The following is a 12,444-nucleotide window of genomic DNA, read 5'->3' as shown; positions in this document are numbered from 1 at the left end:
CAAACCCTCTTGCAGATGTTCCCAAAGATCTAGCTGTTTGGCACCAGAATGGCACATCTGGATAATGAGCTAGAGGTTTCGCATCCAAAGGTTTGGGGGTCAGGGCAAGACCGTGCAAGCGAGGGGCCTAAGTCAGTGCCTCTAACGGCTGAGGTCCACACCCAGCCCCAGGTCCCTGAAGCCCACAGAGCCACTTAACAGAAGGGGACCTCTCCATTTTATAGATGAGAGAACTGAGGCCCCCAGAGGCCAGAGAAGGAAAGTGCTTAGAATTGATGAATGGTTGGGAGAGATTACTTTTGAGGCGAGGTGGAATGACTCAAACTCTGCAGTGGGGTCCGCAGGACACAGTGATCGCCCCCTTCGTGTGGCAGGGCAGAGGCCTGCAGAAGGGATGCTCCATACTCAAGGCCCTGGCCAGTCGGGGTAGAACCAGGGACTGAGACCCCAGGGGACAGGGAGGAATTGCAGCCTCTGCATCTGCCAGGCTGGGTTGTGCTTGCCTGTGTGCCTGGCTGGATATCTCATGGCCGTAAGTACAACGTTGAGAGGAAAAGGGATGTTTCATTTGCAGCATTTTCACACCTAAGACTTAATAAGAGGAAGAGGCGAGAGCCCGTGGGGTGGGAAGGAGGGGAGCAGAGCCAATGTGTGGGGAGAAGCAGAAAGAGGCTACTCCCCACAATACCCTGTTAAATACAATCCCCCTCGGGTCTTAATTCCTGCAAGGAATGAAGGGGTACAAGTTTTGCCTGGGGTACAAATCCTAGGGTACAAGTTCTGCCTCAGAAGCTCCACAAAAGCTTTGTATCCTTCCACAAACCTTTTTTGAGAGGCGCTTGACCAGGCCTCTATTTTTGACAATTAAATGAACCCAATGGGAGGTGTCTGCGACCACCACCCCCCCCAAGCAACCTTTGTTCATCCTCTTCCTCTTGGGTGCATATCACCATCCATAGTCCGCATATGGCCATCTCCTACAGCGCCCGTGCCCTGACCACAGAAAGGCCAGATATGCCCCCAAAATCAGTAGCCGCAATGCTTCAACGCCAGTAACAACTGGCTCAGGTCAAACTCACCTGGTAGGGAGATGCTCGTCACTGCACCGTGGTGGACATGCTCTGTGCCATTGAGTTTTTGTCACAGGTCAGGGACACGAAGGTAGACAGCCTTGAAGACGGAACAGAGGGGCAAGCAGAGTTCATTGGAGACCAGAAGGGACACCAGACAGGGGAGTCAAGGAGGCTTCCCAGGGGGATGCCCCTGATGTGGACCCTGCTGGCATGTGTGCTTGTAGGAAGTGGGGGGTGGGGGGTGGGAGGGAATTCCAGGCAATGGGAAGGGCATAAGGTGAGGGGACAGGGCACGCGTGCATCCAGATCATCTGGAGAATGCTGATGTACCCGTCCGACTTCAGCCTGTCTCACCAGCTCCCAGCTGTGGCCGCTAATACCTCCGGGGAACATGGGTGGTAGGGGACAGGGAGGAAATGCAGACGTATTTTTCTCTTAAATTTCCTGCTTTGCTCCTATCATTTAAAGGCCAGTGATGTCACCAGACGTTATTATTGCATGATGAGATGTCCTGGGGACGGGGCTCTCTCTGAATTTCACAGATGAGGCACATGTGGCCCAGGAAGGTGAAGTAATTTACCTGAGGTCACCCAGCAAGATAATGAAACAGCCATGACAAGGATCCATTTTTGCTGACCCCAGACCCCTGGCATCTTCCACTAGACCCTTCTCAAGGCAGCCAGCTGTGAACATCTTTTGATTCTCTTCCCCAGCAGCCTCCACAGTGAGGCCTTCCAGGGCCTGCCCTTTCATTATTTTTAATGCTGTTTACATATGAGAGAGAGACACAATATGCAAGGCGGTCAGAAGGCACAAAAGGGCACCCAGTCAAATTTAAAGCCCCTGGGGGCCACAGCGCTCTTGCCTCCCCCCTCTACTCCCCCACTGAACCCCTCTGATTGTTAGGAAAATAATTGAGGCCGCCATCTGACTCCCAGCTGCGGGGCTGCGGCTGGGTCAGGGGATTGATGGCCTCTCCTGGCAGTGATGGAGGGGCTGGAGGCAGCCAAGGTTAGAAACGCAATTTCACAGAGGAGTTGAAGACGCCACGAGGGAGGGGGCGAGGAGAGACAAGGCAGTAGCAGGAGGAAGGAGGGACCGGTGGAGGATTGCGGGGGCTGCCCCCCCCCCCACAGCTAGTGCCAGGCTCCGTGGGGCCCACGGGGAGGTGGTTTGCAGAGACAGCTCCTTCTAGAAGGCTAGCCTCCCCACCATTCGGGTCTTCCCAACCTTTGTGACTCTGCTCTCCTCCCCCAGGAAGACTTTCTTGACTCCCTCCCCTCAAGGCTAGCGGTAAACACTCCTCTCCTATAATCCTTTGTCTTCCCTCTATCTCTGCCCTTATGACTTGGTCCTGGGATTGTACGTGTGTGTGTGTGTGTGTGTGTGTATTTATGTAGGCACATCTTTGTGTGTGTGTGTGTGTGTGTATGTTATTGCATATTTGTGTGCGTGTTTGTGTGTATGGGTGTGTATATGGGCGTATGCGCGTATGTGTTTATGTGCACATGTGTTTGTGTGTGTGTGTGTGTGTGTGTGTGTGTGTGCACGCCGACTCCCCACGGGGCTTGGACTACTTGATGGCAGGCACCACATCTACAGCATTTCCGTTTCCCCAGGGCTCACCCCTGGGCCTGGCACGTAGTAAAACCTCAGCCTACGCAGGCGGAATGAGGGCAGTGAATGAACTAACAAATGGACCGTCTTTGCAACACCACTTGGAGGACAGGGACCTGCCCCATTGATTGGCTGTCCACCCCTCACTAGTAGTTTGCCTCTTTGAAGACAGGGATTTGGTCCAGATTAAGCACCACCGGGAACCCAGTGTCTGGGGCAGGGTTCCACAGCCTGGGCACTATGATGCTTTGGGCCAGATCATTCTTTGTTGCGAGGGCTGTTTGTGTATTGTAGGACTTTGAGTAGCATCTCTGGCCTCTACCTACTAGATGCCAATAGCAGCCCTTGCCTCCCAGTTGGGACCATCAAAAAAGTCTCCAGCCATTGCCAAATGTCCCATGGAGGGCAAAACAGTCTCCAGCTTAGAAACATGGCCCCAGAGGGATGCCTGGCAGGAGGTCAGCACTAACTAATACTGTTGACTAGCTACCTAGCTGACCTTTCAGAGCCTTGCAGCTCTGCATTTGCCCAGGATGACTGCCAGCCTTGGGGTATTGGCACCTGGGTCAGGGCTGAAAATGCCAGAACAGCGTGAGGGCAAGACTTGCAGTCCTCGATCCACAGGATCAGTGGCCAGCACTGCCACTATGAGTGCTATGGAACCTGGGCTCAGTGCTTTCCCCCACAGGCAGGAGCCATCCTCTCCCATCCTCAGCCCGAAATGTTAACGGTCTTACTTCCTACCCCATCTGCTCAATACCCACATCCCCAGTGAGGGTTGGATTCCAGTTCCTGAACAAAGAATAACCATCCCTCATGGCTCCTCTGTGGGGCCCATTTATCTGACAGTGCCTGAGGTTTACACACAGCTCCTGCCTGAACTCGGTTAAACTAGGCCAAATCCCTTGGCTTTTTTCCAAAATAGCCTCTGAGACCAACACAGAAATGGAGTTGCAAAAAGAGGCTACCAAATTCTCCAACCCCAAGCCACAGTGGGTGGTAAGGAATGTGATCTGAGGGCTCTTTGCTGGCGGGAGAATTGAAAGAGTGTGTGTGCGTTGTGTGTGTGTGTTCCATCTACCTTCTCCAGGGGTTATAGGGTTAAGACCAGAGCTGCCACAGGCTGCCAGGACGATATTCCAGGGGTCCTGGCATGGGTAGGGACAGGGAGACGGTTATGACTTGGCCAAGGCAGAAAAACTGCAGATATACAAGATCAAATGAGGCTGGGCATTAGAGACTGGACCACCCACCAAGAAAAGTGGAGAACAAGAGAAGCTCAGGGGGCGGAGGCAGTCCTGCACCAATTGGCATCAGCACTCTGGGCACTCTTACTGGAACCAAGAATATAAGAACAACAATGGTCATCATTACAGGACTGCGGCAGAGAGGACATTTGAGGACTCGTTCAACCGAATCCACTGGGGTTTTTTCTGTCGACTACATTGTTAAGAGTCTCAAAGGCAGGGACCAAGCACATTATGTTTTGTCATCCTCCACAATGCCTCGCAGACGGCACAGAGCTCAGTAACTATCTTGCCTGTGTGGCTGATGGGGAAGACACCTGATGCACACTGACTCAGAAGAGAGGATTTGTGGACCAGGTCTGCCTGCTGGTTGCTAGAAGACAAAAACCAAGAGGCAACACTGACCATTCTTCCATTCAACACATAATCCTGAGAACCCCCCCACCCCTGGACCATCCCAAGGTCCTGCCGTCCACATGCATGCCCTACGGGGTACTGGGGATACATGGAGATAAGACAGAAAGGTTTCTTTTCCTTGTGGAGCTAAACAAGATCTAGAACCCTAGAGATATAGCCACCATTTGGGAGGGAGGGTGAACGTAAGAAGGACCAGGAAGTCACAGGTCAGGCTTTTGAGCAGCAATCCTTCTGCACAGAATTGTTATGCCCATTCCTGTCACTTAAGCTCTCTTAAAGCCCAGCCCGCAGACAGCTGTCCCAGAACTCCTCCTCCGACCTTGCCTGCTGGAGGAGAGTCTTCTCCGGCCTTCGGCAGACTGACCTGCCCATATCACAAGCTGCCCTCGGCCTAAGCCATATGTTTACCCAAGCAGAAGTCCCCTGCCATGGCACTAGGGATCACCAGCGACCACAATGACTCACAAAGCCTAAGGTCCCTGAGATGCCTTTAGCTCTAGAAGCGCCCATAAACAAAGCAATATCCCCTCTGCAGACAATCTGAAGACCTATAGCAAATGAAGAAATTTGCTATAATTTTAAAACTACCTCATGAAGAAAACCTCAGGCCCTGAAAGTTTCACTTCTGTATTCAACCAAACTGTCAAAGAACCAAAACCAGTTCTTCATAAATTGCTCCAAAAAAGAGAAGAGGAGGGAACACTTCTAAACTTAGTTTATGAAGCCAGTATACCCTAATGCCAAAGCCAGACAAAGATACCACAAGAAAACTAAAGACCAATATCTCTTATTAATATGGACACAATAATCCTCCACAAAATACTAGCAAACTGAATCCAGCAACATATAAGAAGAATTATACACCACAACCAAATGAGATTCATCCCAAGGATGCAAGGTTGGTTCAACATTCAGAAATCAATCAATCATCATATCAATAGAATAAAAAATGAGGGCAGCCCGGGTGGCTCAGCGGTTTAGCACCGCTTTCAGCCCAGGGTGTGATCCTGGAGACCCGGGATCGAGTCCCATGTTGGGCTCCCTGCAGGAGCCTGCTTCTCCCTCTGCCTCTGTCTCTGCCTCTCTTTCTGTGTCTCTCATGAATAAATAAATAAAATCTTTAAAAAATAAAAAGAATAAAAAGTGACAATCACTGATTATCTCCATAGACACAGAAGAAACATTTGACAAAATGCAGCAGTCTTTCATGATAAAAACAGTCAAAAAACTGGAAATAAAGGAAAACATCCTCACCTAGTAGACACCTATGAAAAATCCACAGCTAACCATCATACTTAATAGTAAAACACTGGATGCCTTTCTCCCTAAGATCAGGAATAAGATAAATATATTTATCTCTCTACTCTCACTACTGCTATTCAACACTGTACTAGAGGTTCTGGCCAGGGCAATTAGGCAAGAAAAAAGAAATAAAAGGCATCTAGATTGGAATAGAAAGAGTTAAACTATCTCTATTTGCAGATGATCTCACCTTGTATATAAGAAATCTTAATGAATCCACTACAGAACTATTGTAACTAATAAACAAATCCAGCAAGGTTGCAGGGTACAAGATCAATATCAAAAATCAATTTTTCCTATACTATACGATGAAGAATCCAAACGTGAAATTAAGAAAATAATTCTACTCACAATAGCATCAAAAATAATAAAATACTTAGCAATAAATTTAACAAAAAAGTACAAAATTTATGCTCTGAAAAATACAAAATATCATTAAAGAGATTAAAGATAAATGGAAAAAAATCCCATGTTCTTAATTTTGTTAAGATGGTAATATTCTCCAAACTGATCAACAGATTCACCACAATCCTGAACAGAATCCCAGCTGAATTTCTTTGTGAAAATTGACAGGCTGGTTCTAAAATTTGCATAAAATTGCACGAGACTCAGAAGAGCTAATAACCTTGAAACAGAAAAACAAAGTTGGAGACCTCACACTTCTCAATTTCAAAGCTTACTACAAAGCAATAGTAACCAGGATGGTATGGTATTGGCACAAAGATGTACATGTAGACCAATGGAATGAACAGTCCAGAAATAAATTCATAGGTCTATGGTCAACTAATTTTCAAAAAAGGGTGCCAACGCCATTCAATGGGGAAAAGAATAGTCTTTTCAACAAATTATGTTGCGACAAGCGATTAATTATATGCAAAAGAATAAAGTTGGACCCCTACCTCATACCATATACAAAAATTAACTTAAAATGGGTCAAAGGCCTAAATGTAAGAGAAAAAACTACAAAACTCTTAGAAGAAAATTACTGGGTAAATCTTCATAGCCTTGGATTTGGCAAAGGATTCTTAGCTATGACACCAAAAGCACAGGAAAAAAAAAAAAAAACAGAAAAACTGGATTTCATCAAAATTTAAAATGCTTATACCTCAAAAGACACCATCAAGAAAGTGAAAAGTCAACCCAGGTAATGGGAGGAAATACATACAAATCACATATGTGATAAAGGTTTGTATCTAGAATATACAAAGAAGTCTTAAAACTCAGTGATAAAAAATAGTCAATTAAAAAATGAGCAAAGGATCTAAAGAAACATTTCTCCAAAGATGATATGGGATGGCCAATTGGCCTACTGACACATGAAAAGATACTCAATATCATTAGTTATCAGGGAAATGCAAGTCAAAACCACAATGAGATATCCACTTGACGCCCACCAGGATGGCTAATTTCAAAGTCAGATAATAACAAATGTTGACAGGAATGTGGAATCATTAGAACCTTCATACACACTGCTGGTGGGAGGACAAAATGGTGCAGCCACTTTGGAAAGCAGTCTGGCAGTTCCTCAAACCTTAAACAGGGTGACCGTATGACCGAGAAATTCCCCTCCAAGAGAAATGGGAACATATACCCACACATAAATGTGTACACAGAGGTTCATAACAGCACTATTCATTCAGCCAAAGGGTGGCAATGACACAAATGTCCATCAACAGATGAATGGCTAAACAAAATGTGGTCTACCCACACAGTGGAATACTATTCAGCCCTGAAAAGGAACAAAGGGCTGATCCATGCTACAACATGGTTGAACCGAGAAAACATTACACTAAGTAAAAGAAAACAGTCATAAGAGTCCTATGATTCCATTCATGGGAAAATCCAGACGAGGGAAGTCTATAGGAATAGAATATAGGTTAGTGGTTGCTTATGATCCTTAGGGCTAACGGTAAAGGATGGGAAAGCAGGGGGGTATTAGCTAATGGGTTTCTTTTTGGGGTGATGAAAATGTTCTAAAATTGCCCCTGGTGATGGTTGCACATACTTGTGAATATAGCAAAACCATCGAAGTCTGTGCTTTGACCAGGTAAATGGTCTGATAAGTGAATTACACCTCAATAAAGCAGTTTTCAAAAGTCTTTAAAAAAAAACTTCTATGTACCCTAAAACACCAGATTGGTTAGAATTTTTTAAAAGACATCCTCTATCCTAACTCTTTCATTTCACAAATGCAGAAACTCTGGCCCAGAAAGGGGAGTGAAGCAAACCCAGGTCAAATAGCATACAGGTGTCAGGGCCAGAACCAGAACTGTTTACCAGAACTGCCACAGGTGAGAGGCTGTATTGAACCTCTGGCTCAATTTTTCCATGAGGGCTCCCCCTCAGCCCTAATCCCCCAAACCACAGTCCTAGTGCTAAAAGGAGAGAGGATGTATACAAGGGTTCAGGAATTCCAGGGGAGGAGGAGCACTGCTCCCTGCTGCAAGGTTTGGGGTGGCATTCTTATTTCCAGTGTGTCTGATAGCCTCTGTCAGCCTGGGCCTCTGTCCCAGCCCTGCTGCTCCCTGGGATGGGAGCCCAGGGCCCATCAGCAGGGAGCCTGGCTCTCTCCCTCAGCATCTCACAGATACACTGGGCTCCTGCTTCTGGAGAATGGCTGTGATGGATTGGCCATGTCTGGAAGCACTTTACACCAGCAACAAATCATGCTTAATTCCTGCTACCTTCATTAGTGTGACATTAATCCTGATAGACTCCTTTGGAGGATAAGGTGAGAGCACTATGCATGTCCAGTCCCCCCGCCCCATGCCCCACCAACCAATCAGATTGCTAGGTCTCATTCTGGAATAGCTGGGACACCCTTTTCTACAAGCCCCAGGGATTCTTTGTCATGGGATTGAGATGTGATTGGAAACATGCTGGCCTCGTCTCAGTGTTCCACTAGGGATGGCGTGGAGGAGAGAGGCTTAGGACCCCTGGCTAGGGGTGGGAGGCCAATTAATGTTGGCTGCAGGGAGCCTGTGAGACTGCACTTGATGTGCAGCGGCACAACTCTGGTGACCCTGCACTCAAACCACAGAGCCCCAAGACCTCAGTGCCCCCTTGCAGGGGCTCCCCATCATCCACAGGGTCCTATCCGAGCTCCTCTGAGAGCCCGCACCAGGCCATGGCACCCTGCGATTGAACCGTGCTCTACCTCACAGCCAGGGTGCAGCCGGAGGGGGTGACTTCCATTCTCGGGCCCCAGTTCCCTCATTCTTAAAACTGAAAGAGGAACTTGGTTGAGAGCAGGGGACCAGGTAAGTAACATAAATGAGTGGAGTGGAGGAGACTGGGGACAACTGGGAAATGCAGGCGTTTCTGAAAGATATTGAAAATTAACAAAAGTAGTAATAGGAATGAACACTGTATGGGCCAAACAAGGTATGGGCCGTGTGCATTATCTGACCCAGGGCCACCAGCCAATGACTCCCACTCTACTATTTTCCTGAGGGCCCTTATAATCTGGATATTCCTAAAAACAATGTACCCAGAGTGCTTGGGTGGCTCAGTGGTTGAGCATCTATCTGCCTTTGGCTCGGGTCATGATCTCGGGGGTCCTGGGATCAAGTCCTGCATCAGGCTCCCCATAGGGAGCCTGCTTCTCCCTCTTCCTATGTCTCTGCCTCTCTCTCCCTCTCTCTCTCTCTGTCTCTCATGAATAAACTAATAAAATTAACAAAATAAAACAAGGTACTCCATAAGCTTTCTTCCCTGATGGTCACCTCTATGCCGAGCTAGCCACCAACCCTGCGTTTGCATCCATCGTGCACACCCCTTCTCTCCAGTGCCTGTCTGAACCCTCCCACCCTGCCACTCCCCAGCCAAGCCTGACCTTATCCCACTGAACTTCAAGGCCAGAGGGGCCTTCCTTTCACCTGGTCTGTAGAACTGTGACTTGCAGGTGTGGCCTCCAGAGATGGGTCCATCCACGGCAGGCTTCCAACAGCACTGGTGTGGACTGTCAGTGACGTGCCCCAGGGACCCCATGCTGGGCCATGCACCGGGGTGGCACAGGCCCATTGCTCTACTCCTCACTGTGGCAAGGGAGAGCAAGGGTTGCAAAACTCCCATCAGGTGGCTGCCCCGTACCAGACACAGGACTGTGTGGTCATCCTCATGAGCTCCCTTCGCCCTAATGACATCTGACAGTCTGTTCCATGACACCCCATCTTACTTAGAGGAAAACTGAAGACCTAAGAGGATCTAATTAATAGGGGGTCTTGGTCTAGATCAATATTTGCCTCTGTTTTTTTAGAAAAACCAAATGGCCATAATCTCCCTGAGATGGGGATGGGGCACCAGAATTCTCACTGGGGCAGCCAAAGTCACCAGTATCTTGTTTAAGAGGAAAATATGGTTAACAAATTGTGACATGTGAGAAAGGGAATGGAGACAACGGCATCCAACTCTCCTTAGCAATTCCTTCTCCCCACAACATCAAAACATTTTGGCATCTTTAAGATTAAGGCAGGAGACAGCCCTTGGCCTCTAATTGCTCAGTCAAAGACTGTAGCTAACATGTTATTAAATATGTAAATAATATGAAAGCCAGAAGAGAATTAATATTTCATATATAATGAAGTTAAGATGAATTCTCCTGTGTCTAATTTTCTGTTTTTAAATACATAATGCACTGTGGAGTCCAAAGTGATTCATGGTATTTTATATTGGTTAAAGACGTTCGGGGTTTCTCGGGAGCAGCTTTTTAAATGATTAACCTGAATATTATTATTACAAATAGGATTTGTTTTTTAAAAAATTAATTCTGTAGTTAATCAGAATGAAAAGCATGGAGTTCTTTGCTGGTGGGCCGATGTTAAATGGGGGAAAAGTAACTGTGATATGGGTTAGTAAATCCTAATGCCTATAGGGGGCCTGGCAGGTCAATGAATGAAGCAGGCTGGGTGGCAACAGGGAGAGGTGGGGACTGTAGCAAAGTGGGGAGCCCCAGCCGTGTCTAGAGGGGGAGCCACAGCAGCCCTTCAGAAATGGGAGCCAGGAATTTAGACTTTCAATGTAAGATGTACTGATGTATATAAAGTTGGGTCCTGATTCAAATATTTTTAAACATCATGGATTCAAAAGAAGATGATCCAGAGGGGTTGCCCAATTGCAACCTCTAGACCAAGACATGTGGCTTGAGGGTAAGCTGCCACCAATCCCCAGTACTTCAATCCCTGGTGTAGTGGAAACTGTTTGCTCTTGCCTTGACTAAGTGATAAACCGGCTAATAGAAAATCTGATTAGTCAGGCTCTTTGGAGGGCAATTTGTCAAGATGGAAAAAGTGCAAACCCTTCACACATACACACACACACACACACACACACACACACACCACCAGTTCTACTTCTAAGAATTTATCCTAAAGAAATAATTAGGAATGGGAATGCCTCGGTGGCTCAGTGATTGAGCATCTGTGTTCGGCTCAGGTCGTGATCCCAGTGTCCTGGGATTGAGTCCCGCATCGGGCTCCCTGCAGGGAGCCTGCTTCTCCCTTTGCCTATGTCTCTGTCTCTGTGTGTGTGTGTTTCTCATGAATAAATAAATAAAATCTTTTTAAAAAATAATAAATAATTAGTAATGGGCCCCAAATTTCACTCTGATGATGTTCTTTATAGTATAGTTTAAAATATTGAAATATTTTAAACTATAATAGTTTTAACTAAAATAGTTTAAAATATTGAAAAAAGGAACTATATATATATAAAACTATAATAGTTTTAACTAAAATAGTTTAAAATATTGAAAAAAAAAAAGGAACCAAACTTAAGGTCATCCAGCCCTCCCATTTGATTACTGAATTACATTATGGTGCGCCTAATATGACAATCTTTGACAAATATGAACAGATATTAAAGAAAAAAGTTTTAAGATCACAGAGAAACATATTTATAGGCTAATCATAATATTCTGTTAAAAAGTGGACGTACATTTAGCTGCCCAGGGAAAAGGTGGGAAGGCCATCTACCAAGTAATCAGCACGGTTTTCTCTGGGTGGGTGGCGCAATTGCTAGGTGAATTCCATGCTTTTCTTTTGGCTTGTCTCTATTTTGTGAATGCTTACACGTGAGGCTCGAGACTTCCTTACCAATTCAATAAAAGAAATAAATTCGATGTGACATTGGTATGATGTAAAAAATGCTGGCCTGAGGAAGTTTCTCCATTTATCTCCCCATCTTCACTCTGTTGATGACTCTGTGTGGGCCAATGAGGGAATCCACCTCCCTGGATCTCACAGTTCTCATCCATGGAGCAAATTATTGAGCTACGTAATTTCCAAGTTCTATGATTTGAGTCCACAGTCAAGGGACTTTGGGGAGATGGAAGCTTTCCTTTCTACTTATTCACAAGAACTGGTTAACTACCAGATGGATGCCAAGCGTCATGCCCGACTCTGGGCCTGATGTTGTCCTCCAAGAACACTGAGATGAGAGGCAGCAGTATAAGTAAGCAGCACTCACTTGTACCTTACCATGTTGTATTTATATATGGGATTCTACAGAGGCAAAGAGAAGGGGCACCTACATTAGGGATTTGTCGGAGATTTCCCAGGAGGAATGATATATCTGAGCTGAGTCCTAAAGATGAGCAGGGATTAGCCATCCAGGCAAGGAAGAGACAGAGAAAGGCATTCCAGGAAAGAGAAGGAGCATATACAAAGACAGAATGGTGAGCACGGGGTGCTGGGTGCCCATGGGGCCGGGGGAGGGAGAGGCAGGAACTGGATCACAGAGGTACTGAACTCCCTCCTTAGGAGTTTGGATTATAAATTGGGGTGAAGGGA

This window comes from Vulpes vulpes, chromosome 4 (genome assembly GCF_048418805.1).
Source record: "Vulpes vulpes isolate BD-2025 chromosome 4, VulVul3, whole genome shotgun sequence".
NCBI classification, from domain to species: Eukaryota; Metazoa; Chordata; class Mammalia; order Carnivora; family Canidae; genus Vulpes; species Vulpes vulpes.
The sequence above is the reverse complement of the archived record's forward strand: the minus strand, read 5'-3'. Positions refer to the sequence as shown.